The sequence below is a fragment of the Lipotes vexillifer genome, unplaced genomic scaffold (genome assembly GCF_000442215.2).
Source record: "Lipotes vexillifer unplaced genomic scaffold, Lipotes_vexillifer_v1.1 scaffold922, whole genome shotgun sequence".
Taxonomy (NCBI): Eukaryota; Metazoa; Chordata; class Mammalia; order Artiodactyla; family Lipotidae; genus Lipotes; species Lipotes vexillifer.
The window spans coordinates 676,073-700,987 of record NW_006780227.1 but is presented as its reverse complement, the minus strand read 5'-3'; the positions used below and the strand labels follow the sequence as shown (position 1 = coordinate 700,987).

The 24,915-nt window shown below is 35.5% G+C and overlaps 1 pseudogene; it reads right to left on the bottom strand.

The window, feature by feature from the left end:
• Positions 1–916: 916 nt before the first annotated feature.
• Positions 917–24,857, bottom strand: LOC103074771 (transmembrane emp24 domain-containing protein 2 pseudogene; annotated as a pseudogene).
• Between the last annotated feature and the right edge of the window lie 58 nt (positions 24,858–24,915).

Here is a 24,915-nt window from a genome sequence, read left to right as displayed (position 1 = left end):
TGACAGTAATGTTCAGTGAGCTAATTAAACAGTGGCCAAAATGCCACTGATCAAAAATAAAATAGTGGCTGTATATCACTGCAAAGAAATCCAAGAGGCTTTTAACCCTTTGGCATCAGAAATCCAGATTTTTCCAATTATGTGAATGCATACTTCCCACGTGCCAAGAGTAGAGAAAGTGGATGTGCCAGCATAGAAAGAAAAAGAGCTACTGTTCACTGCAACACCCAGAGAATTGGCTTTAATAGAGACTTCTTACAAGGTTAGGCAGAAACCAAAAAACTGGTTCTTAGCTGCTTGTGACAACAATTTTAAGTGGAGGTGACTGAGTTCTAAGGGGGAAAAGGTTGTTGGTTTAAGTCTTATCTTTAAAGCAAAAACAAGATAGACAAAGTAAAAAAGTACCAACTTGGTAGCATCCTCTAGTCACAGAGCTCTGCCATTAGGCTGGATAGAAAATGTCAAGATTCAGATTGTTGTTTCTGATAAGGACTCAACAAAATGAATCTTTAATGACTTGAAATGCAGGATAAGGGATCCCAAGAATGCAGTCATTTTTAGTAAAGTACTGTCAATAAAGTACTATCCTGAACAAGCTGCATTGTATTATGAAAGCAAAAGGAAAGAATATATAAAAAAGACTATACATCTGTACTCCACTTACAGTGTTTGAATTCTGGAAGGACCTGTATAATGGAGGAAGAATTCAAATATGAAATCATGCCAATCAAATGTCAAATTTTCACTATAACTTTCCTAAAAAAGTGTTTTTCCCCAATATCTATTAATCACAAAGAAACAGAAGCTGTGAATGTACAGTTTAGAAAATAAAAACTTTGAAACTAATGACATTATTATGACCAAGACACTTGGTAAACAGTGAATTATGAGTTTGGGATCATCAGCAAAAGGCTTTTTAAACAACCCTCCAGACTTCAAAAAATCTCTTCAGTTAGTAGATCTGTCCCAATGTCATGGCAACTAGAACAAGAGCTTCAAAGAAGGACCAAAGGACCACTCTGCTGTTTGTGTTGTCATTGATTGCCCTGTGTATTCTCTCCCGAACTTCCATGTATTCCTGTTCATGCTTTACAGATGTCATCGCCACTGTGAGCTCATTAATCATTTCTTCTAGCTTGTTCTGGTGAGCTTCTGTTTCCATTTGGGGGCCTCCCCAATATCAATTTGGGGGCCTCCCCAATATCAATGGTGAACATCACTATCTTTGGAGTCATGGTGGACATCCTACTGCTAAAACAAAACTTAAATGTTCCATCCATGTGAGCAGCAAAGGTGTATTTCCCACTGGACTCCCGGTCTCCTTTATAAATTCCTTTATTATCAGGCCCTGCAATCTCCACATCGATGTCCAGGAAGCCGCCCTCGGCCACCTCGAAGATGAGGCCCATCTTGGTGCCCAGGGTGACCCGCTCGAAGAAGCACTCCTCAGCATGCGCGTCGATGCTGACGAAGTAGCCCGAGACCGTGGCCCGGAGGGCAGCCCGGAGCACCAGCAACTCAGCGAGCGTCACCAAGGTGGGGCTGGGGCCGAAGTCAGGATGGGACTGCGGCCTCCAGAGCCGCCGTCGCCGCCGTCGCCGCTGCCTCAGCTCAACCGCATTTATTTGAAAAAAATTAACAAAAAGATATATAGGAAAAAGGAAGCAAACTACCATTATTTGTAGATAATATGCTTATATTCCTAGAAAACCAATAAGAATCTTATCTGACAATGGCTAAAAATGAAACGAGTCAAGCAGAGTAGCCAGCTTATAGATGATGTATGAAATCGGTAACTTTGTTATATATCAACAATAAACCACTAAGTATATGTAAAAGTTGATATTCTTAATAGCAACACAGAAAACCACCTAGGGAAAAAATTTCCAATAAATTCATGGAAACCATACAATACAAGAACAATAAAGATACAAAATTCTACTAAGAAAAGAAAAAGTAGACTCTATGGAGAGCCACATCTGTTCTAGACTGGGAAGACTCAAGACTACAGTTATGCCATTTCAACTATAAATTAGCCAGTAAATACGTTGATTCTAATGCAAATATCCAGCATGCTTTAAAAGAATAGACAAATTGATTCTAAAATTTGTTTTCTGTGGATATAACCAGGGCATTTTTGAAGAGAAATATGGATTAGCAATTGGAGATGAGACAATTTTGGAGGAGGATTGACCTGTCAGAGTGAAACTGAATTATAATACTACAATAATCAAAACAAAGTCATTCTAGCACCTGTTAGGTGGTAAACAAGACAATCAATTAGAAAAATACTGAAGCATATTTAACTATTTATAGGAATTTATTATACAAAAAAGGTCTAATTTCAAAGTCCACAAGTATTGATATTTGACATGAGTAGACACAATGGACATTTGGTAAAATCAGTCAAATTACATTGTATTAAGTATAACTGTGGCAGGATAGAAAGTAATAGTATGTGTTTTGACATGGAAAAAGCATCTGTGAAAACATAAAATATAAAATTTGATAGGTTTTGGGAAAAGTATTTTCTATTTTAATTTAATTTTTCTTTGGCCTTTTAATTGTAGTTTTTGGCAGTATTCTTACACTGTACAACTATAAACAACAAAAATGGAATTACCTGAACAGCTAGTCATTTATATCCATGATTATCACTTACAAGTCTTCCCATGTTATTTCAATCTCTATATTCTAACTAGGTGAAAATCATGCAAACTATTTCAAAATGACTTGATCTGAGAGTTCTCCTGTCCTCTTACCCTGACTGCTAGTGGTTGTCTATTTCAAATATGGAAAAAAAATTTGAAGTTCATAATTTTAACTTCTTAGCAACCTTCTTATATCTGGGAAATGTATATATCATAGTTAAGATTAATTCTCTGTGTCATCAACCCTGTCTTTCACTAGTAATGACATTCTTTTAAGGAAATTTGATTATACAATTTCCCTTCCATATTGATTTCCATCAACAATCTGTTAGAAAGGTTAACGAAAGAACTGAAAATACTTTGTAAGTTATTAAATGGGTTGTGCACATTGCACCAAAAACTTAACTATATATAAGGAAGCATGCACATTCATTTCAAAGAAAGTCAAATTTGAATTAATGATTATAGAAGAAATGCTAAATGATTGAATAAAATTAAATTCTCCTTGAATGGTAAGTAAAAGCTACGTGCAAACATGGATTGAAATGTAGTATAGTTTTTTTCAACAAAGAAATATGATACATTTAAGACTTCCTTATTGCCATTGAAAAAAATGCTACAAAGGGGGAAAAATGCTTTATCTGGAAAAGTCTGGGGTTACAATGAAATCATATTAGGTTAATATTTCAAAATTAATGTTATACAAAGTTTCAATTTGGATTTCTTTGATGTCAAATTTTTACTAACATATCTTTGTTTCATCTTTTATTTTGAATCATACTCGTTTGTCTACTAGAAACAATACTTGTTATAAGATATTTAAATATATTTATATACATATAATAAGATAAATGGAATATATGTATTTGAATATATTTGTACATATATGTATATATATAAATATAATCTTTTGCCTCTCTGATCCCATTAATCATTTAGGTGATTTTTCTTTCCAAACCACATCGTTTTGTCATTACATGGACATAGCAGCAAATATAAATACACTCACACACATACACACACACACACACAGATAAAGGTAATCCTATAAAAATCATGAAATTAGTGCTGATTCTCAAGATTTAACCCACTATAAAAAAATACTTTACTACAAAGAAGACAGGATCAATTCTTAAATCCACTTGTAAAATGATGATACTTTCTCCATACCTGAGAAATATTTTTCCTGAATGAATTAGAGACAAATGCGGTGACTTAAAACTGATCCCTATACAACAAAGATGATAAAGGAGTTAACTACAGGCCAGACATCTTAATCTGTAAGAGGTCTCTGGTGGTCAAGAAATCACATTCATTTTGCAGGATTATTTCAGGTGGCACAATTTCTTAATTACTTTTAGATGCCTCAGAATAGAGACCTAAATCCATCTAAAACTCCTGCTGCAACGATGACAATTCTGCTGAGGTTATCTCTGCATCTGCTGTGTGACCATGTTCCACATTTACCTTTAAATTTAAGCAAATTATGAAAAGCAACCCTGCTAAAGCTGTCATCATTGAATATCATCATCATCACATAACTGTTTGGACTTAAGAAAAAAGTTCAAACTGTAAAGGATTTTGGAAGCAGATGGTTGAACAAGAGAATCTGGAAGGAATTTCCAGGTTTCTCATCTTCAAAATGTCATGCCATGGCTCTAATGTCAATTGTGCTAACATGACAGAGAATGAAATCTAGGCTCAGAAAAGAGCACCTGCTAGTCTAAGGTCACTGAGGTAGTGGCAGAGTTGAGGCTTGCACCCAATTTACAGTGGCTCCAAATTTCACTGCTCCTTCCTGTGTGAATGACTTCTTGCATATCACAATCTGTTCTTACAACATATAATTTATGGTTTTATGACTCCTGTTGACAGCCTGTGAAGGTTTAAACTCGTCAGGCACTTGTCTTTTTGACTTTCCCTCTAGCCACAAACAAAGAGTTGGGTCAAACTAGCATCTCAAACAGCTAATCATGCAACATGAGAAGGCTGCAGAGGAGTCAGAAAGTTCCCCCCACCTCTCAGTCTTTACAGGAGTGTAGAATAGCACGGTTTCGGTTTCAAATTCCACATAGAAGATGACCAGGGCATTAACGTGGCTCTGCCAAGTTGATAAATTTAGCAAGACTCTAGAGGTGCAGAAAACTTGCCCAAGAAGACTTACAATTCTTAGAAAAGATTTGGCAATGGTGGTGTTTTATAGAAAAAGTTTAGAGGTATAACATGGTAACTTCTAACTTGGTATGTTACTGCCAAAAAATCATTATAAAACACAATCAGACATCTAGAGTTTTGTAAAACCATTAATAACTCAGTCATTTCATTTGGGTTGGAAAATTTATTTAAATATCAAAACACGTAATATTAGCAAAATGGGGTTCACAAGAAATGGCAAAAGAGTAATATTCGTTGAATGATATGAAGGTATTTGTTTCAGACACTTATTTGAAAATGCTCGTTTCACCCTCAGACGGTATTTTTAAAAAGTTTAAACTTGGCCCATAACAGCAGTTCAGAAAGAACCGAAAGAAGTTTTGAGAAGCAAGAAGTTGCATCGGCCATATCTGCAGAGCAATGGAAGAAATTTTTATTCCCTAAGCTTTCTGCATAGCCAGGATCTACATAGTGGTGAACTCAAACAGATGTGTGGAGTTTCTTTAATGTAGTTGACCAAGAATTTGCTTTGAACCATTATTTAGGAAATTTGATTCCTCTAGTCATAATAATAGGTGAGACACTGTTAAATGGACTGGGAAGTGTGGAGCAGTGATAAACCGACGGAGATAAATGAACTGTACAGAATTAGGGTGATAAAAAATCAAACCTAGGCTAGACCTAGGATAGAGAGAATTCTATTAACTACTTGAGACAAAGGACTTCATCAATATGAGGACAAGGAATTAAAAGCAAACCCCATAATCTCACTGTGTTTACCTCTATACATTATTTAAGACATTTACATGAATAAGCATAATATATATCACCGTATAAGAAAATGTATATACTTTGGTATATCATCTTTGTAAGCCTCATGATCTATAGTGCTAGCTAAATCTTTCTCAAATTTTGTGGTGCTTCTAGCAAGTACTGAGTAAAAAGAGTTTTGTCGGTGTTGTTTTGCAGAAGTCCTTGAACAATTGTATACTCAATTATAAATACATTTAAGAATGTGGTTTCCAGATACGTAGATGAGGTAAATTAGAGCTTTTGCTACATAGTACTTTTTTTGTTTTTGTTTTTGTTTTTTTGCGGTACGCGGGCCTCTCACTGGTGTGGCCTCTCCCATTGCGGAGCACAGGCTCTGGACGCGCAGGCTCAGCGGCCATGGCTCACAGGCCCAGCCTCTCCGTGGCACGTGGGATCTTCCCGGACCAGGGCACGAACCCGTGTCCCCTGCATCGGCAGGCGGACTCTCAACCACTGCACCACCAGGGAAGCCCACTACCTAGTACTTCTGAGGGAGGCATTTTGCATACAAACTTCTCTGTAATTTGAGTTACAAAAGAAGCCTTGAGTAGCAGACAAAAACGAGAAAACACCCCAGTTGTTTCAAACATAGAGATTTTGATACAAATAATTGATTATATGTGTGATACAAGAGTTGGAGAACCAGTGAAGCAATCTAAAGACTAGTAAACAGAAGGAACTAGATATCACTCCAAAAGCTAGAGGAAAACAGGTAGAAATGATGTTACTAACCTGGAAGCCAGGGTCATTCTATGGGATGTAGAGCCATGGTGGAGACTGCCAAGTAGGTGCCGTAAACACAGGGAGAGACATTATCTGGCAGGAACTAGAGCCACCATGGTGACTCAGACACTTGTGACAACATCAGTGGCATCACAGGAGAGGAGGTATACCTTGATTTCTCTTCTCCTAGTCTCTAATATTCTACCAGTGCCTCGCATTGGCTAAACCTAACTCTAAGTCATTTGGCAAAAGTCTGCATGAATGCAGTTCCTTGAAATAAAGAGCAGAGCAAATAAAAGACTGAGTTGTGAGAGCAATAGGCAAATGGCTGGCCCAGAGGTTGTACAGTTACAAAGGGACATGTCAAAAGTATCTTCAGTGTTACACTTATTGATTATTGATCTGTTCCATCAATAATGGATCGAATTTCATATTGCACTCACAGCTATTAACAAACATTTGTATCTTTTCTAGCCTGCCACTTTGAATATGAGAAAATTCCCAGAAGTTATCCAATGACTGATGGTTTTTAAGTACCATATATTCATAAGGAGAATTTTTTTTCCCTTGTAGAATTATTTACAGACAGATTGTATGTGTAATTACCTATAGATTGACCAAAGTTTGCACATATTGACTGGTTTATGGATATTTAAAAACTTCTCTTTCTTATATTTTTGATTTAAACCACACTGAAGAAATGCTAATTTATAGATTTTTCTTAGATAATGGGGATATGGTGTTAGCTTTCAAGGAATTCAATGGACAATTAGGCTTGTTATTAAATACTGGCTCTCATTTTGATAGGTAACCTTAAAAAAATAAAGACAAGTAGACTGGAGACAAAGCAGTATGATCAAATTAAGCTGCAAAATTCTGTGCAAGCTTCTCAGAAGAGAAGATGTTTGAATTGAGACTTCAGGCATGAGTGGAGTAGAAGAAATCATAATTCAGAGACATGTGGTACTGTAATTTTAATTTGGTATTTTATAGTTTATTTTTACTTTATTTCTATTATCCAAATATTAAGTGTTCTTTGTAGAATAGCTAAATAATACACATATGGGGAAAAAAGGCTCCATTAATCCTATGAATTGGAAGCAAACATTCTAACATTCCAATGTGTATCTTTCCAGATTTTTTATGCATATATCAATTTATATGTAGAAAAAAAGTAATTCTTGCAAATGAAATGAAATTATGCATTTCGTATTATGGTTGTTTTCAAATGAAATATATTATGGATTTATCTGGCAGTACTTATAAGCTCTGTGTCTCTTAGATTGAATAGTTTTCAATGCATACTTTCTAAAACTAATCATATTTTGTTAGATATTTTGGTCACTTCTAAATATACAATATTATGAGCAATGCTCCAATAAATTTCCATATTCCTTTTAAAGTATATAATTAATTATATTTTTAGTATATATTCCTAAAAGTATCAAAAATATATACTCAGAATAAAGGCATTTTATATATCTTGCCCTAAGAAAATCTTACCAATTTATAGACAAGTGTGAAATTTTTTAGAAGTTAGGGAAGAGGGTGATCTTTTAATTACACACATCAAAACTAGGCATCATAGCTTATTGGTATGTTTTCTTATGCAAAAGTAATTTTTCAACTTTCTTAAGCAAATACTGTCAAATTTCATTTTTAAAAGGGATAGCTGGTTGGAAACTTGAACAGTGATTTCACAAGCAAAATGTTCTTTAAAAATCTGCACTATTCACAGTTGTTTATGCCCAGTTAACCAATGCTGAACATTTAATTACAAAAGCTTTGGTACTCTATATTTAAAGGTTTGTAAAACTTCTTGATGTAGCTTACGTAAAAAAAGGAATTGTCAGATATTTAGAATTTTGAGGAGAAATCATTGTAAGATTAAGCACATTGACATGAGATGCTAAGAAATGATCAAAAAACGTTAACTCAATACTTCTGTTCTAATAATAGGCCAGGGGTATTAGTTACTTAACAACATTTTTTCACACTGCATTTGCCTCCACATTCCTGTCCATTCCTCATGCTGGGCATACCAATTGGGAAAGCAAGCTACATTTGCTTTGAAAACATTCTTCTATTTGTTCTTTCCTTCCTTCCTCTTTTCCTTCCATCCTTTCTCCCTCTTTGCCTCCTGCCTTATGTTTTCTTTTAATTAATTAATTCATACTATGTTTTAAGTACAGAAAAAAATTAAAATAGCCTATAATCTCACCAGCCAGATAATCTCAGTGATTAATTTTATTTATTTATTTATTATTATTATTATTTTTTTTTTTTTTGCGATACGCGGGTCTCTCACTGTTGTGGCCTCTCCGGTTGCGGAGCACAGGCTCCAGACGCGCAGGCTCAGCGGCCATGGCTCACGGGCCCAGCCGCTCCGAGGCATGTGGGATCTTCCTGGACCGGGGTACGAACCCGTGTCCCCTGCATCAGCAGGCGGACTCTCAACCAATGCGCCACCAGGGAAGCCCTCAGTGATTAATTTTAAATAAAATGAACAGTCTGCCAAGAAGGTCAAACAGCACACAACAGTACCAAATGAGAAGCAAATATGTCTTCTTTCCGTTTTCCAGACCCTATTTTTTGTTTTCAAAGTTATTCATCATCAATTTTTTTCTTTTACACCATTTTCTTTTACAATTTTTTTCTTTTACACCATTTTTACATATATGCTAGTACATATATGTACTAGCATATATGTAAAAATAATCTTTCTATTCCTATGTTTATCTATAGGTGGACATGCATATCCTTTTTAAAAAAAAAATAGAATAAATCATACAATGTGCACTGTTCTAAGCTCTAGTTCTAGAGAACGTTGCATAACACAGATAGATATACACGTGCTTTTTACTAGTGCCAAATTATTCTGTTGTACAAATATATACCATAGTTTAACTGTATCAAGGGATATTTGGGGATGAATTCTGATATACCCAACACCCTGCTGAGAACAACTTTACTTGAGAAAATAAGGACGCAATTTAGGGCAACAAATGACAAATAAAAAATAAAAATTATGAGCTCTTTAAGAGTAAGTTTATTTTGTTCAGGATAGAAATTCCAAACCATTATCTTGAGTTTCTCATTACTATGTTTTTGCCTCAGATTCCAATGAATAATTTTCTTAAGTAAAATTTAGATCTCTAAATGATCCTGTAAAAGTATGTCTTCAATGAGTCTGCAAACTTACCAAATGTCTTTGACTTAGACAAAACATAATTGATATTATGTAATTTTTGGATCTCACAAGGCATAAAAGGATTCACTTTTTGGTCTTAATCAGTGTTATCTCCAAATCAAGAAAGCTAACTCCTCTCAGCATGAATGTCTTAGAAAATAGGCTAATTGATAGACTTGAAAGTATGCTCTAAAGCAGATATTTTAACCATTTGGAAGTGGCATGTTAGATTTTGTTTTAGTACATTTGCCTAGGTAAGGTTTTTACCTCACTCTCCTATGTTACAAGATTGAAATTTAGATGCAGTCTAGATCATGGATAGTGCAGCTGTATCTTTTATAGCACCTGAAGAGCCCTATGCTTTGTGTTTTTAAAGACCAATTCTATTTGCTGTTTCTTGGCATTAAGAAATACAGTAAAACATCATCCCCAATCACGTTACTTGTTCTGCTATGAATTCTGTTTGCTATGCTGCTATTGCATTCAATATGTGCATTTACATTTAAGTTAACATCTAGAGTTGGATAAAATGATTTGGAACGTTTTACATTTAGTGCTAAAGAGAAGACATTTGATATTTATTCGCACTTTGCTCGCCACCAGTGATTTCCAGATCTAAAATCACATTACATTCTGTTTCACATATAGTGGCATTTCCTAAGTGTCCTGTCATCATACTTTACTATTATTAAACCAATAACACTGGGTTATAATCTCACCAGAAGTCCAGAAGGAAGACTCTAAAAGAAAAAAAAAGAAGGCTGAAGGGCTTAAAATATAGATGTAAATTAAATTATTACAGACATTTTTGTATAATTCTTCCATAATATTTAAAAATTTAGAAATAACAATATGGTCTTTAGTGTATGCTCAGCTAGGGTCAATGTCTTGACAGAAATGTCACCAACATATTAAATAAAATTCCATTTCTTTGTATAACTACTATATATGTTCTCAAGGTCCTTGTCGCAGAGCAAAGTTGAATAAGACACATTTACTGCATGTCTGTAGAACTGATAAAAGGATCTGGACATATTTTAAGTGTTCAAATCTCTTTAAGAAGGTTACAGGTATACTGAGACAATAAATTCATGATCTTAAGATTCACTGTGAAAAATATCACTTGGAGAAAAAATACTGCCCTTAAGGATGTATACAAAATCAAATTAAAGGAAGGAAAAATGATAAACAAATAACAAACAAAAAGCAGCTTTTCTATCTTAATAGTAAAAGTCAGCTAGAGAGAATGTAATAATTAGCCATAGTACTTACCAGCTACACATTAGAATTTTCCAAGTATTAAATCTGCATATTCTATGTAATTACTTACTTTAGAACCCTCTATAGCTTCATAGTGCTCTATGTTTTAATTAGAGCTCTAGTTAATTTTAATAATGTTCAAGAAAATTCCTATCTTCTCATTTTAAATGTATTTACTTTGTATTTCTTTGTCTTTTATCTCTCTTCTCTCCACCTCATAAACAGCTAATCTTTTGACAAAAGCCCTTAGATATGTATCCACCGACATATAATATGTAGTACTTCTTTGTTTTTTACATTTACATAAATTTCACTCTGTTTCTAATTTCATGCATGCACACTGTCTTTGGAGGACGTACCCATATATTGTTTTATGTTCTTTTGGTCCATTGCTCTATTTGTCACAGATTTTTCAGAGTATACTTAAGGTGTACATTTCTCTAGTGATGAATATCTGAGTTGCTTATAACTCCCTACTAACACAGACAATGCTTTGTTCATATTCCCTTATGAGCACATGTTGGTATCTCTCTGCGATATGTATCTAGAGGTGTGGACCAGGAGCTGCATGATCAACATATAGTTAATTTCATTAACTAGAACCAGATTTCATTCCAAAATAACTGTATCTATTTGTTCCAGGGACACATGTCCCATTGCTTTGTGGTATCAAGTTTATCACATATTAAATACCAAAATATATACATTGATCTCTTTTTGAGCTCTCTATTCTGCTTGAGTTGCCCAGTGTACCTATACTGTTTTTAAAAATAAGGTTTTGTAGTATGGCTTAATAGCTGGTAGAGTATATTTTGGAAATTAACTGTTTGTGGATCTTTGTCTTCATAATCCATATAAATATATACAATTTTGACCATGACTTTATGAGATATAATATCTTTATAAAGTTATTTTGAGATATAATATCTTTAGTATATTGTCCTTTCTATAAGCATGGTAAATATCTTTAATTATTCACTTATTTCCTTTAATAGAATTAATTTTTTTTGTCATAACATATTTATACTCCTAGAAAAACATGATATTTTATTTCTCATATTTTCTAATTGTTTTTTCTAGTACAGAGGAAAGCTATTAAATTATTTTTATTAGTTCTGTAAGTTTTTCTATTGTTTCTTTTGGTTTTCTACAATAGTAATTACATGATCTACAAAAAAAATGAGACTTTTATTTCTTTACTTCTAATTCCTGTACCTTTTACTCCCTTTTCTTACTTCTAGTGTTTTCAAAGACCACCAATACTAAATTGTGGCAGTGATTTTAGGCTTCTTTGTCTTGTTTCTTATCTAAATAGAAATACATCTAATTTTTTTTATAAAGATTCGTATCAATATTCTCCATATACTTATTAAAAATATTATTTTTCAAATTCCTTCTGCTTGGAGAACTTACTTTCATTTTACTTGCAGTACAGATCTTCTCTTAATAAGTTCTCTGAAGTTTTGTTTGTTTAATTTCTTAAATATCTTTTTCCTTTTCAAAAGATACTTTACTGGGTTTTGAATTCTGTGCTATGTTTTCTTTCACTACTTTAAAGATGACTTTTAATTATTTTCTGTATTACGTAGTATCTGAGGAGAACTCTGTTTCACATCTTATTTTGTTTTTGTCCGTGCAATGTGTCTATTTTCCTTTAATTTACTTCACAATTTTCTTTATTTTTGTTTTCAGTAGTTTGTATGTTTTGTGTGTGTGTTATGGTATTTATCCTGTTTGGAGTTCTCTGAGCTTATAGATATTAGGTTTAATATGTTTCATTATTTTTTGAAAATCCTCAGTCATTTCCTTTACAAATATTTTTTCTCCTCCATTTTCTTTTTCCTTCTTCTCAGACTCAAATTATACATAAGCCATTGGATATTGTTCCACAGATCTGGGATGCTCTGTTCTAATTTTTGTTTTCATTTGTTTATTTGCTTATTTATTTATTTATATTTATCCCCCTTTGTACTCCAGTTTGGATAATGTTTTTCAATCTATCTTCAAGTTCACTGACTCTTTCCTCAACTCAGTTGAATATGTGGATAACTTTGACTAAAGCAATCTTAATCTGTTACAGTGTCCTTTACTTCCAGTATTTCCATTTAATCTTTTCTTTCATATTTCAGTTCAACTTTTGTTATAGTTTCCAATTGTCTGCCAAAATGTTCCAAGAGGATTTTGACAGAGTAATCATAGTATTTTAAATTATCTGTCTCATAGTTCCAACATACACATCTTTTACTAATCTTTTTCTGTTGATTGTTTTGTCTTTGACAGTGTATTTCTTGCTTTTATTTATTTCATAATTTTTGCTTGATTGTTGCATGTAATGTGTAGAACTTTAGAGCCTGAGGTGAATGTTATTTAGACCCAAAAACATACAATCTTCTTCTCCTAAGCCATTAGTTCAAATATAGAAGGCCAAATCCTTTCTTCGCTTACAGACATATTTTAGCTCCTAATCTGACCATCTTTAATTCTGCCTAGTTATTTCAGAGTAAAATATAATTGATTAGATACAAGCTTTCTTGGTTACAATCACACACTAGTGCATCCCTAAACTTACTGTTTTGTCACAATTAGTTAGATGACTCAGCATTTTTGTCACCTAAAGCAGGGGTGAAATGTGTAGTTTAGAAATTATTTTCTAAATTCATGCCTTAAGAAAAACTGTAACCATTTTGTTTTAGCAATAGTGTGTATCATCTCTATGATCAGCCCACATTATTAAAGATACCATGACTGGGATGTATTAATAGCAGCATCACATGTAATAACCAGATTCTCTGAGCTTCCTGGATCTGTGGTTTGGTGTCTGATATACGTCTGGGGAAATTCTCAGTCATTACTGCTTCAAATATTACTTCTGTTCCTTTCTCTCTTTCTTTTCCTTCTGATATTTCCATTATGCATATGTTATACCTTTTGTAGTTGTCCCACAATTCTTGGATATTCTGTTCTATTTTTTCCAGTCTTTCTTAAAATGTCCATCTGTTTGTTTATACTATCCATCTGTTCTTATATGTTATCTACTTTTTCCATTAAAACCCTTGCCATATTAAGTTTTTTTAACTCTTGGTCTAATTCCAACATCCATGTCTGTGTTTGGCTCTTATGCTTGTTCAGTCTTTTCAAACTGTGCTTTTTACCTTTAATATGCCTTACAATTTTTTGTTGAAAGATAGACATCATGTACTGGGTAAAAGGAACTGCAATACATAAGCCTTTGGTAATGTAGTGGTAAGGTGTTGGGGGAAGGGAAGCATTCTATAATCCTATGATTAGGTTAGGTTTCAACCTTTTGGTGAGCCTGTGCCCCTGAACAGTGAGCTTCACCAGTGCATCTCAGTTTTTGTTGTTGTTGTTGTTGTTTTTTGTCCTCTGCCTCTCCACCTCTGTTAGGTCAGATCAGCATTATTAGAGGGGTCTAGAGCTAGAGTTTGGTATTTCCCTTCCCCCAGATGAGTTAGGTTATGATAAAATCTTTGCAGGTTAGGCTTTAGTAAAATAGTTTCTTCTGAGAGCAGGACTTGTTAAGAACAGAATACTCTGGCATATTTCAAAATACTTTTCCCCCCCTCCTGCTGGAAACTCGAGGGGATTTTTCCTCAGTATTTGCTGTAAGAAAATGGTACCACTCCTGCAGGTAAAACTCATAGAAGTATGAGGGAGTCCCTATGACTGGGTCCCACTGGAGATCCAAATAGACTCACAGATTCAGAGGAGAAGCTAGTGGTTGTCTGGGAGGTGTGTGGGTAGAATGGATGAAATAAGTGAAGGGGATTAAGAGATACAAATACAAATAAGTCACAGGATGTAATGTACAGCACAGGGAATATAGTCTGTAATATTATAATAACTTTGTGTGGTGTGTAACCTATATCAAATCACTATGTTGTGTGCCTGAAGCTAATATAATATTGTAAGTCAACTATACTTCCAATACAAAAAAAAAAAAAGAGTTGTTGATTCTTTTAGTTTTATCAGCTTTTTCCTGTTGTTAAGACGCAGTGGTGATTTCTAAACTCCTTACATGCTGGATCAGAAGTGTGAAATCTGACAAAAGGAAATTCATCCTTGAATAACTATGTTGAATGAACATTGTTAATTGCATGGTTTAGATAATGTCTGACCTTCAGGAGGTAGTGAGACTAGATGGATTTCTGAATGTAATTCCAAAAGGTAACTAACAAGTTTTAAAGGAAACATTGCATAAAAGAATTTTAAGTTGTAAACATTCTTACTATTGGGCAGGTATAACCAAAATTCGAATACAATGTTTCTGATGTTCTAGAAGGATTCTCCAGGAAAGCTTTGAAATGCATACCTATACATATTTTTTTAAGAATTACAAAGATAATATCACAAGGACAGATGATTATATCTCATACTATCAACACTAGTAAAATAGTTCTAATGTCTTCTTAAAATTCTATCATAACTTTGAAGCTTGATAGTTATGCTTTGAGGACAAATCATTTGTGTCAAATTGTGTCTTTAGGGTAAAAGCAAAACTCTGTGGATGACTAAAAAATATTTTCAAGAAAAAAATACTACAAAATAATGAATCAAATAGCACCGTCACTGTTGTTAGTAAATAGAGATACTTAGCAGAAATAGTGGGGTTAGAATTGTATCTGCCATAAACAATAGAGAAATGGGGGTGACTTTATGAGGATAAAATTTAACTCTAAGCAAGAATTATTAAAATCCTATCACTGGAAGTTAAAGTATCTGAAATAAAATATTTACTGAAAAGGCTTAACAGCAGATTAAACACAAATTATCTAAACTGAAGTCAAAGAAAAAAAAAGTCAGAGCACCAGAGAGATATTTAGGGAATAAATGTACTTGGGATCAGAGGGAGAGGAGAGAGAGAATGCAACAGAAAGAATATTTTGAAGATGTCTGAGAACTTGCTAAAATCGCTGCAGGATCTCTATTCTATAAAAAAAAATGTGTACCAATAAAACTCAAAAAAATTGTTTTTTATTTCATTTAGTGAAAAAAATTATATAGAGTTATCTTTGCCTATTTCAGTCATGTAAAAAAATTGGCTATTTTCATCAACCTAATATTATTTCTTCAGTCAAACAGAAAAACCAGCAGAAGTAAATAAAAGCTAGATTTAGATAATTCAATTCGTTCATAAACAAACAAATAAATAAATAACCACAACAAACAAAAATCAAGAAGCCTGGGATATATTTCTCTATATTGTCTTGTTCCATTTGGGTTGCTCTAACAAAATACCAGAGATTGGATGGCTTGTAAACTACAGATATTTATTTCTCACCGTTCTAGATGCTAGAAGTCCAAGATCAGGGTGCCAGCATGATCAGGGTCTGGTGAAGGACCTCTTCCAGGTTGCAGACTGCCAACTTCTCACTGACTCCTCAATTCCTCCCATGTGGGAAGGGGCAAGCAAGCTCTCCAGTCCTCTTTAATAAGTGTTCTAATCCCATACCTGAAGGCTCCACTCTCTACTCTCTCCCAAAGGCCCCACCTCCAAATACCATCACATTAGGCATTAGGATTCCAACATATGACTTTTGAGGAGACAAATTCAGACCATAGCACACACGTGCTACATTCAGTTAATTAAATCAAGTTATTATACATCTTATGTATCTCTTTAATTAACCATTTTCTCTCCATACCTACTAAAAATTATTTATGTTAAACTGTCATCAACTTTTTCTTGGATTAAAAAAGGAGGGGGGCAAGGTTAGCAACTTGTCTCTGACTTGTCATTCCAGTTGGAACTGGGAGAATGACCAGGGAGAAATGATTTGGTTAAATCTTGTGAACATGCAAATCACCACACTTGACAGCATTAATTAGTAGAAAGATAAAGGAAAGTCCTTGTCTATGGCTTGCTTTTAGCAGGACTTGCCTGTCTGTCTCTGATTGTTGTGAGTCTGATTTGATAATCTCATTCTGTGTTTCTTAGATTAGTGCTGTTAACAGAATTATCTTTATTTTTTACAAAAAATGATAGCTAAGGCACTTTTTAGCAAGAAAAAAGAGGGATTAGAAATGCTTTAGGATAATTTAATGCCTACTTATTGTTGGTGGAAAGAAGACTTGAGGTAGATTATGAAAGGCAAATTTTATCAAAGAATTCAGGAGAAATAAGCTTAGAACCATGGGCTAAATGAATAGAGTTCCAGGCAAAAGGAAAATGTACAAAAAATATTTTCCCTCGATAATGTGACCATCTCTGGTGAAAGTTAGGTCTCTAATACACAGTGCTGGAAAAATGAGAAAATAAGAAACAGACATTTTTTTGGAAGTCTTTCCGGTCATATATTACATCCTTGATGCACTAAACAGCTCAGCAAAAAATGCTATATTCAGTTGCAAATTAACTCAGTTAAGACCACTGGTTACTTAAAACAATTATACAAGTACCTGGAAGCAAAACTTAGGTGACCATAGAATTCCAAGGATATTCTGTGAAAGAACTAGACATTTTAAAGAGAGACACCAGTAAAAAGAATTAACAGCCAATAGACACTTCATCAGTTTAAGATGCTGCCAAGTAGTATAGACTAATGGCCAAGTGGCCACAGACCTTTGTGAATAGATGTTTCTCCACAGTATAGCAATTATGTTGCCACAGTGGGTGAAGATGATGGTTTGGAAAAAAACCTTTGGAGGGTTAATTACCTCAACTTGCACTGACTCACAAATGGAATTCTCCTAAAGTGATAAGAATGTACTGACCATCCACCTAGCTTGGCTTTATCATGATCAAGGGTAATGCACTGAACTTAATGCCATTGATCCAGACTATGATACAGAATGTAATAAAAGAACTATCTTTCTTGAGCAACTTAGGTACCTTGCTCTTAGTAGGCTAAGAGGATATTCAGGAAGTACTGTGACTTGGGATGTGTGATGAGAAAATGATACACATGGTCCAACTGAGATATGGTACAAAAAGAAGAAATGAAAAGACTAATGATGGTAACAATAACCTATTCAACTGTTGGCTTTTGAAGAATGTGTTGAAATAAAGAACACTGACAAGACTTCGAATAAATGGATAGCATATTTTTAATGCTAAGGAGACGAGAGATCCACTCTGACCTAATCCCAACCTATTAAAACATCATGCCAATTGTGTCTTATTTTTTTCTAACCTGAAGGAGTTAAAATCTAATTAAGATAATCAGGATTTAGACTGGAAAATACTTGAACAGGGTGGGAGGGTCAGTTTACTCTTTTTCTTAAATCTATTGAATCTAAAACAGATTGAGGGGATGAGAGTTGCTTTCCTCATCCATGGGTGGTGTGGAGGGAAACATGGGCAGCATCTTAGGCCTTATAACAATTTGAATGGTATTGCTTGGAAATACTATGTAAAATCATTTTAGGATTGATGGATATGGGGATGTATGTACAGTAATCCTTACAGGGAATAGAGATGGCACTCTGAAAGGTACAAGTTAAACTGGCAGAGCATATCAATTACATAAAGAAGGGAACTAAAGTTACAAATTGAAAAGATTATTCTCTAGTCAAGTCACCTTTACCTGAAGGTATAACAGTATTGGACATTTTGGAGTGTGGAGCATTTTTTGCCATTACTCTTTTCATGGGAGTTATCAACTAAGCTTGTCCTTTGCCTAGTTTTAATTGGCCTTGCTAAATGGGACCTTTTGTAATTATCCATGCCCTTCTAGGTAGTAGAAATTAGGCAATACAGAATTTTAGGGGGCAGCATGAGATCTGTGTTCTAATTAAGGAAATGGCTGAAGTTGGAGTTTGATTCTCCCTAATTCTCTTTTCATCAGTATTTTCCAGTCAGTTTATAAGGCAGTTCCTGGAGACTCATGGTAGATTGTCAAGGTTTAAAAACTTCATTCCTCTGAACATTTCAGTTGTATGGAAGTATACCCATATAGCGCCTATATAATATATATGTATTTTTTTGACCACACCTCATGTCTTATAGAATCTCAGTTCCCTGACCAAGGATCCAAACTGCTCACTCAGCAGTGAAAGCATGGAGTCTTAACCACTGGAGCATGGGGGAATTCCCCTTACAAAGAATTTTAAGTACTGTATAGGAAATACAACAGTTCAAGCAGAATTGGTCAGTCAATATAGATATGGTCAATGATTTATTTAAAATGCCAGTTTTGAATCCCACCCAGGCACAATTTGCATTCTCGTGAAATGGAATCCACTATGCTACAAGGTTATTTGAATTCACCAATATAATGCCATAATCTTGTGAGGTGGCACTTGGACTTGATAACCATAAAAAGCAAGTTAGTTCCCTATGTTGATCAAATAATAATTGCTCTCTTCAAAGGAGGAAATGTAGGGGGAGTTAAAAACTGTAGTCACTCATATGACTAATAGTGTTTGTGAAATAAATCCACCCAGAATTCAAGGACAATTCATTTTGTGAAATTCCTGAGAATTATGTGGTGATAGCAACCAGAGACATTCTTCAAAATGTGAGAACTCAGTTACCATCTCTCAGTGAACTTGTTTTAAGCAAGAAGCTCAGGGATTAGCAGTGTTCAGACTTTGATAAAAATGCATTCCTTGTCCAGGAATCCTTTTCACAAAGCTAAGAAAATAATAGCAGAACCTGAATGGGGCTCTGAGCAAAACCAAACATTAAAAGTCTTATTAAGAGTGACAGCATAGGCAGTCCCAATCAGCCCTTATGGCTCAACTGAGCAGGTAGTTCTAGACCTGTTTAAAACTAGAATACATGAAGACTAGAGCACTTGGCAGAAATTGAATAAGGCTACCCCGCAGAGACCTCTAGGTTTTGAACACAAATGCTGCCATTTGAATGAACATTTCTAGCTTGTTACTGGGCATTGGTCAAAAGTGCCCCCATCAGAGATGTGCATCAGGTAATTGTAAGGCTAGAAATAATAATTATGCCCCGGGAGAGGTCAGAAAAATATTAAAAAAATATTAGTGTATCATATATATGAACAGATTATTGCCTCATTGCCAACAGAGCCAACAAATGAGTCTCTTAGGTCTTCCACACCCCTTTCAATTTGTAGTCTGAACCTTCTGACTTTTCCCCCGCCAAGGCAAAGCTGACTGCTTGGTCCACGGATGGGAGTTCCTGAATTGAAGGGACACATTGCCTTTTGGAAATCAGTGACACTATGCCCTGCAGAAGGTAAAACCTTGGTGGAAGAAGTCAAGGCAAAGCCTGCTGTGGGCAGACCTGAGACCCACTTACAATGCAGGAAAAGAGAAGTTAGGCTCATGCCTCAGGGGAATATTTGGATATTTGTAAGCTTTTAAACTATAGTCAATGACCTTGGATTATATACAGGGAAATGGGTCTTCTAAAAAACATGGCTTCATATGGGACTCTTATTTATGGAAATCCCTGTGGAATTTAGAGGAATAATTTAGACGCGCCTTGTAGATGCCAAATAAAAATACTAGTTGCCAGTTCAGAAGTCAAATGGAATGCTAAGGCAGAAATAGCTGAATCCCTAGGGCAGGGATGCAGATGCTAAGGCCATGCACCCATGCGCTGAAATGGCATATTCACCTTGCCCCTGATGGATTCACTAATAAGAAACTACACCCACTGCCAACAAGAAAGGAATTACTTGAAAATGTCTGTGAGTAAAAATTTCCCCCAATAAAAGCTTATATATAGTTGACAAGTATATTATATTAAATATCTACACAAAGGGTTACAAGCTGTGTTTAACTGTAGCTTATATTTATTCTAAGTTTTGCTTACCTGTGAAAGGGGTAACCTTGGATAATATGACATAATTAATAGCTGGGAACAGCAAGTTTCTATCAATTTACCTGGATACATTTCTTATAATCAGGGTTCACATTGCTACGGGCAAGAACTATTCTAAGCATTTACATATATTAATGTTTAATACTACAGCGCTTCTCCGAGGAACATACCTAAACTTTAGAGCTGAAGCAACTGAGTCACAGAGAGGTTAAGTGGTCTTCCCAATGTCATGCAGAAAGTTAGTAGTAAAGTCCATAAAGTTAGTGGTAGAGTCCATAAAGGCTACTTTGGATTCTCTGCTCTTAAGCAGCATGCTGTACTGCTTCTCCAGAAACACTGATCAGAATTTTTAAAAATCAGTTTAGCAATATATACTGAGAATCTTAAAAGCAATCATTTTCTGATACATTTTTATTACATCATTTTTTGTTACACAGGAAAACAAGATTCAAAATAATGGCTGGTGAAATGGAAAAAAAATGCAAATTATAATAAATAGACTAATAAAGCAAATAAACTAATATGTAGATATTAGAAAAAAACTTTAGAATTTCTGATTTTAAAAGTAATTGATAAAAAAGTAGAAACACAATTCCATGCTCATTATGATTTTACTATATAACTTTAACACTGACATTTAAAACTAGAAGTAAATGTTACAAAATGTTGACAGTGCATGTATTTGGGTTGTGATATGAGTCATTTTTTTCCTGTTTTGATTTTTATCCATTTACCAAATTTAAAATAACAAACCCATTTCCTTATTTTTTCCTCCATATACATTTTATTTATTTATTTTAACATCTTTATTGGAGTATAATTGCTTTACAATGGTGTGTTAGTTTCTGCTTTATAACAAAGTGAATCAGCTATACATACACATATATCCCCATATCTCCCTCTTGCGTCTCCCTCGCACCCTCCCTATCCCATCCCTCTAGGTGTTCACAAAACACCGCGCTGATCTCCCTGTGCTATGCGGCTGCTTCCCACTAGCTATCTATCTTACATTTGGTAGTGTATATATGTCCATGACACTCTCTCACTTCGTCTCAGCTTACCCTTCCCCATCCCCGTATCCTCAAGTCCATTCTCTACATCTGCATCTTTATTCCTGTCCTGCCCCTAGGTTCTTCAGAACAATTTTTTTTGTTTTTGAGATTCCATATATATGTGTTAGCATACAGTATTTGTTTTTCTCTTTCTGACTTACTTCACCCTGTATGACAGACTCTAGGTCCATCCACCTCAATACAAATAACTTAGTTTCATTTCATTTTGTGCCTGAGAAATATTCCATTGTATATATGTGCCATATCTTTTTTATCCATTCATCTGTCAATGGACACTTAGGTTGCTTCCATGTCCTGGTTATTGCAAATAGAGCTGCGATGAATATTGTGGTACATGACCCTTGGAATTATGGTTTGCACAGGGTATATGCCCAGTAGTGGGATTGCTGGGTCATATAGTAGCTCTATTTTTAGTTTTTTAAGGAACCTCCATACTGTTCTCCATAGTGGCTGTATCAATTTACATTCCCACCAACAGTGCAAGAGTGTTCCCTTTTCTCCACACCCTCTCCAGCATTTATTGTTTCTAGATTTTTTGATGATGGCCATTCTGACCTGTGTGAGGTGATACCTCACTGCAGTTTTGATTTGCATTTCTCTAATGATTAGTGATGTTGAGCATCCTTTCATGTGTTTTTTGGCAATCTGTATATCTTCTCTGGAGAAATGTCTATTTAGGTCTTCTGCCCATTTTTAAACATGACTCAATTTGAAAACCACTTTCTTTTTTTCATTAGATTGAGTCAAATTTGCTTTTGTAAGATGAAGATCATCGCATTTACCGTGGGTTTGAAATAATACTACATTCCAGCTATCAAACTGACTTCTTCAACACATTTATAAATGTTTTACAAACCATTTAAGCAATCTCAAACATTTTTGTTTGGTTGAGTCTTTACTGTGCACTTATGATTTTTGTGACACAAAGAGAACTTTGGATGACAGATATTATTATTGGATTTTAGTTCAGTGTTATAAATGTTTGATAGAATTCACCTGTGAAGCCATCTGGTCCTGGGCTTTTGTTTGTTGGAAGACTTTTTTTTTTTTTTGTGGTACGCGGGCCTCTCACTGCTGTGGCCCCTCCTGTTGCAGAGCACAGGCTCCGGACACACAGGCCCAGCGGCCATGGCTCACGGGCCCAGCCGCTCCACGGCATGTGGGATCTTCCCGGACCGGGGCACGAACCCGTGTCCCCTGCATTGGCAGGCAGACTCTCAACCACTGCGCCAGCAGGGAAGCCCTGTTGGAAGACTTAATCACAGTGTCAATTTTAGTGCTTGTGATTGGTCTGTTTGTATTTTCTGTTTCTTCCTGGTTCAGTCTCAGAAGGTTATGCTTTTCTAGGAATTTGTCCATTTCTTCCAGGTTGTCCATTTTATTGGCATAGAGTTGCTTGTAGTAATCTCTCATGATCCTTTGTATTTCTGCAGTATCAGTTTTTACTTCTTCTTTTTCAGTTTTAATTCTCTTCATTTGAATCTTCTCCCTTTTTTTCTTGGTGACTCTTGATGGGACTCTCTGTGCTTTCTGGACTTGATTGACTATTTCCTTTCCCATATTAGGGAAGTTCTCAACTACAATCTCTTCAAATATTTTCTCAGTCCCTTTCTTTTTCTCTTCTTCTTCTGGGACCCCTATAATTTGAACATTGGTGCAGTTAATATTATCCCAGAGGTCTCTGAGACTGTCCTCAATTCTTTTCATTCTTTTTTCTTTATTCTGCTCTGCAGTAGTTATTTCCACTATTTTATTTTTCAGGTCACTTATCTCCTTTTCTGGCTCAGTTATTCTACCTTTGATTCCTTCTAGAGAATTTTTAATTTACTTTATTGTGTTGTTCATCATTGTTTGTTTGCTCTTTAGTTCTTCTAGTTCTTTGTTAAACGTTTCTTTTATTTTCTCTATTCTATTTCCAAGATTTTGGATCATCTTTACCATCATTACTCTGAATTCTTTTTCAGGTAGACTGCCTATTTCCTCTTCATTTGTTTGGCCTGGTGGGTTTCTACCTTGCTCCTTCATCTGCTGTGTGTTTCTCTGTCTTCTCATTTTGCTTGGCTTACTGTGTTTGGGTTCTCCTTTTCGCAGGCTGCTGGTTCATAGTTCCCGTTGTTTTTGGTGTCTTCCCCCAGTGGGTAAGGTTTGTTCAGTGGGTTGTGTAGGCGTCCTTGTGGAGGGGACTGGTGCCTTTGTTCCAGTGGATGAGGCTGGATCTTGTTTTTCTGCTCCACAGGACAGCGTCCAATGGTGTGTTTTGGGATGTCTGTGTCCTTGTTATGATTTTAGGCAGACTTTCTGCTAATGTATGGGGTTGTGTTCCTGTCTTGCTAGTTGTTTGGCATAGGGTGTCCAGCACTGTAGCTTGCTGGTCATTGAGTGGAGCTGGGTCTTAGCATTGAGATGGAGATCTCATGGAGAGTCTTCACTCTTTGATATTATTTGGAGCCAGGAGGTCTCTGGGGGACCAATGTCCTGAACTCGGGTCTCCACCTCAGAGGCACAGGCCTGACACCTGGCCAGAGCACCAAGACCCTGTCAGCCACACGGCTCAGAAGGAAAGGGAGAAAAAAAGAAACAAAGAAAGAAAAAATAAAATAAAATATAATAAAACAAAGTTCTTAAAATAAGAAATTAAAAATTATTTAAAAAAATAAAAATAATTTAAAAAAGAAAAAAGAAAGAAAGAAGAGAGCAACCAAACCAAAAAACAAATTCACCAATGACAAGAAGCACTAAAAACTATACTAAAATAAAAACAAAACAAATGGACAAACAAAACCCTAGGACAAATGGTAAAAGCAAAGCTATACAGGCAAAATCACACCAAGAAGCATACACATACACACTCACAAAAAGAGAAAAAGGAAAAAAATACATATATCTTTTGGGAAGTCTGAGGTCTTCTGCCAGCATTCAGCAGGTGTTCTGTAGGAGTTATTTCTGATATATCTGTGGGGAGGAAGGTGATCTCTGCATCTTACTCCTCTGCCATCTTGAAGGCCTCTTGCCACTGTCTGCAGTCCGGCCCTCGATCACCGAGGCCATCCGTGGGTCCCATGAGCCTCAGAGGGAGGACGAAAGAGGTATCCCCGTGGCTGGGACAGGCTCTCAGTGAGGCGATGGGAAGGACCCAATTGAGTAGCCGAGGCAGATACAGCTGCTCCCGCCACGGATGCCACCGACTCCCCAAAGCTGGAGATGTCGTGGAGGTTGTTTCCTCGAGCTTGCATTTCCCAGAGCACAGCGCTTGTGTCTGGTGTGGTGGCTAAGTGCCGGGATGTGGCAGGC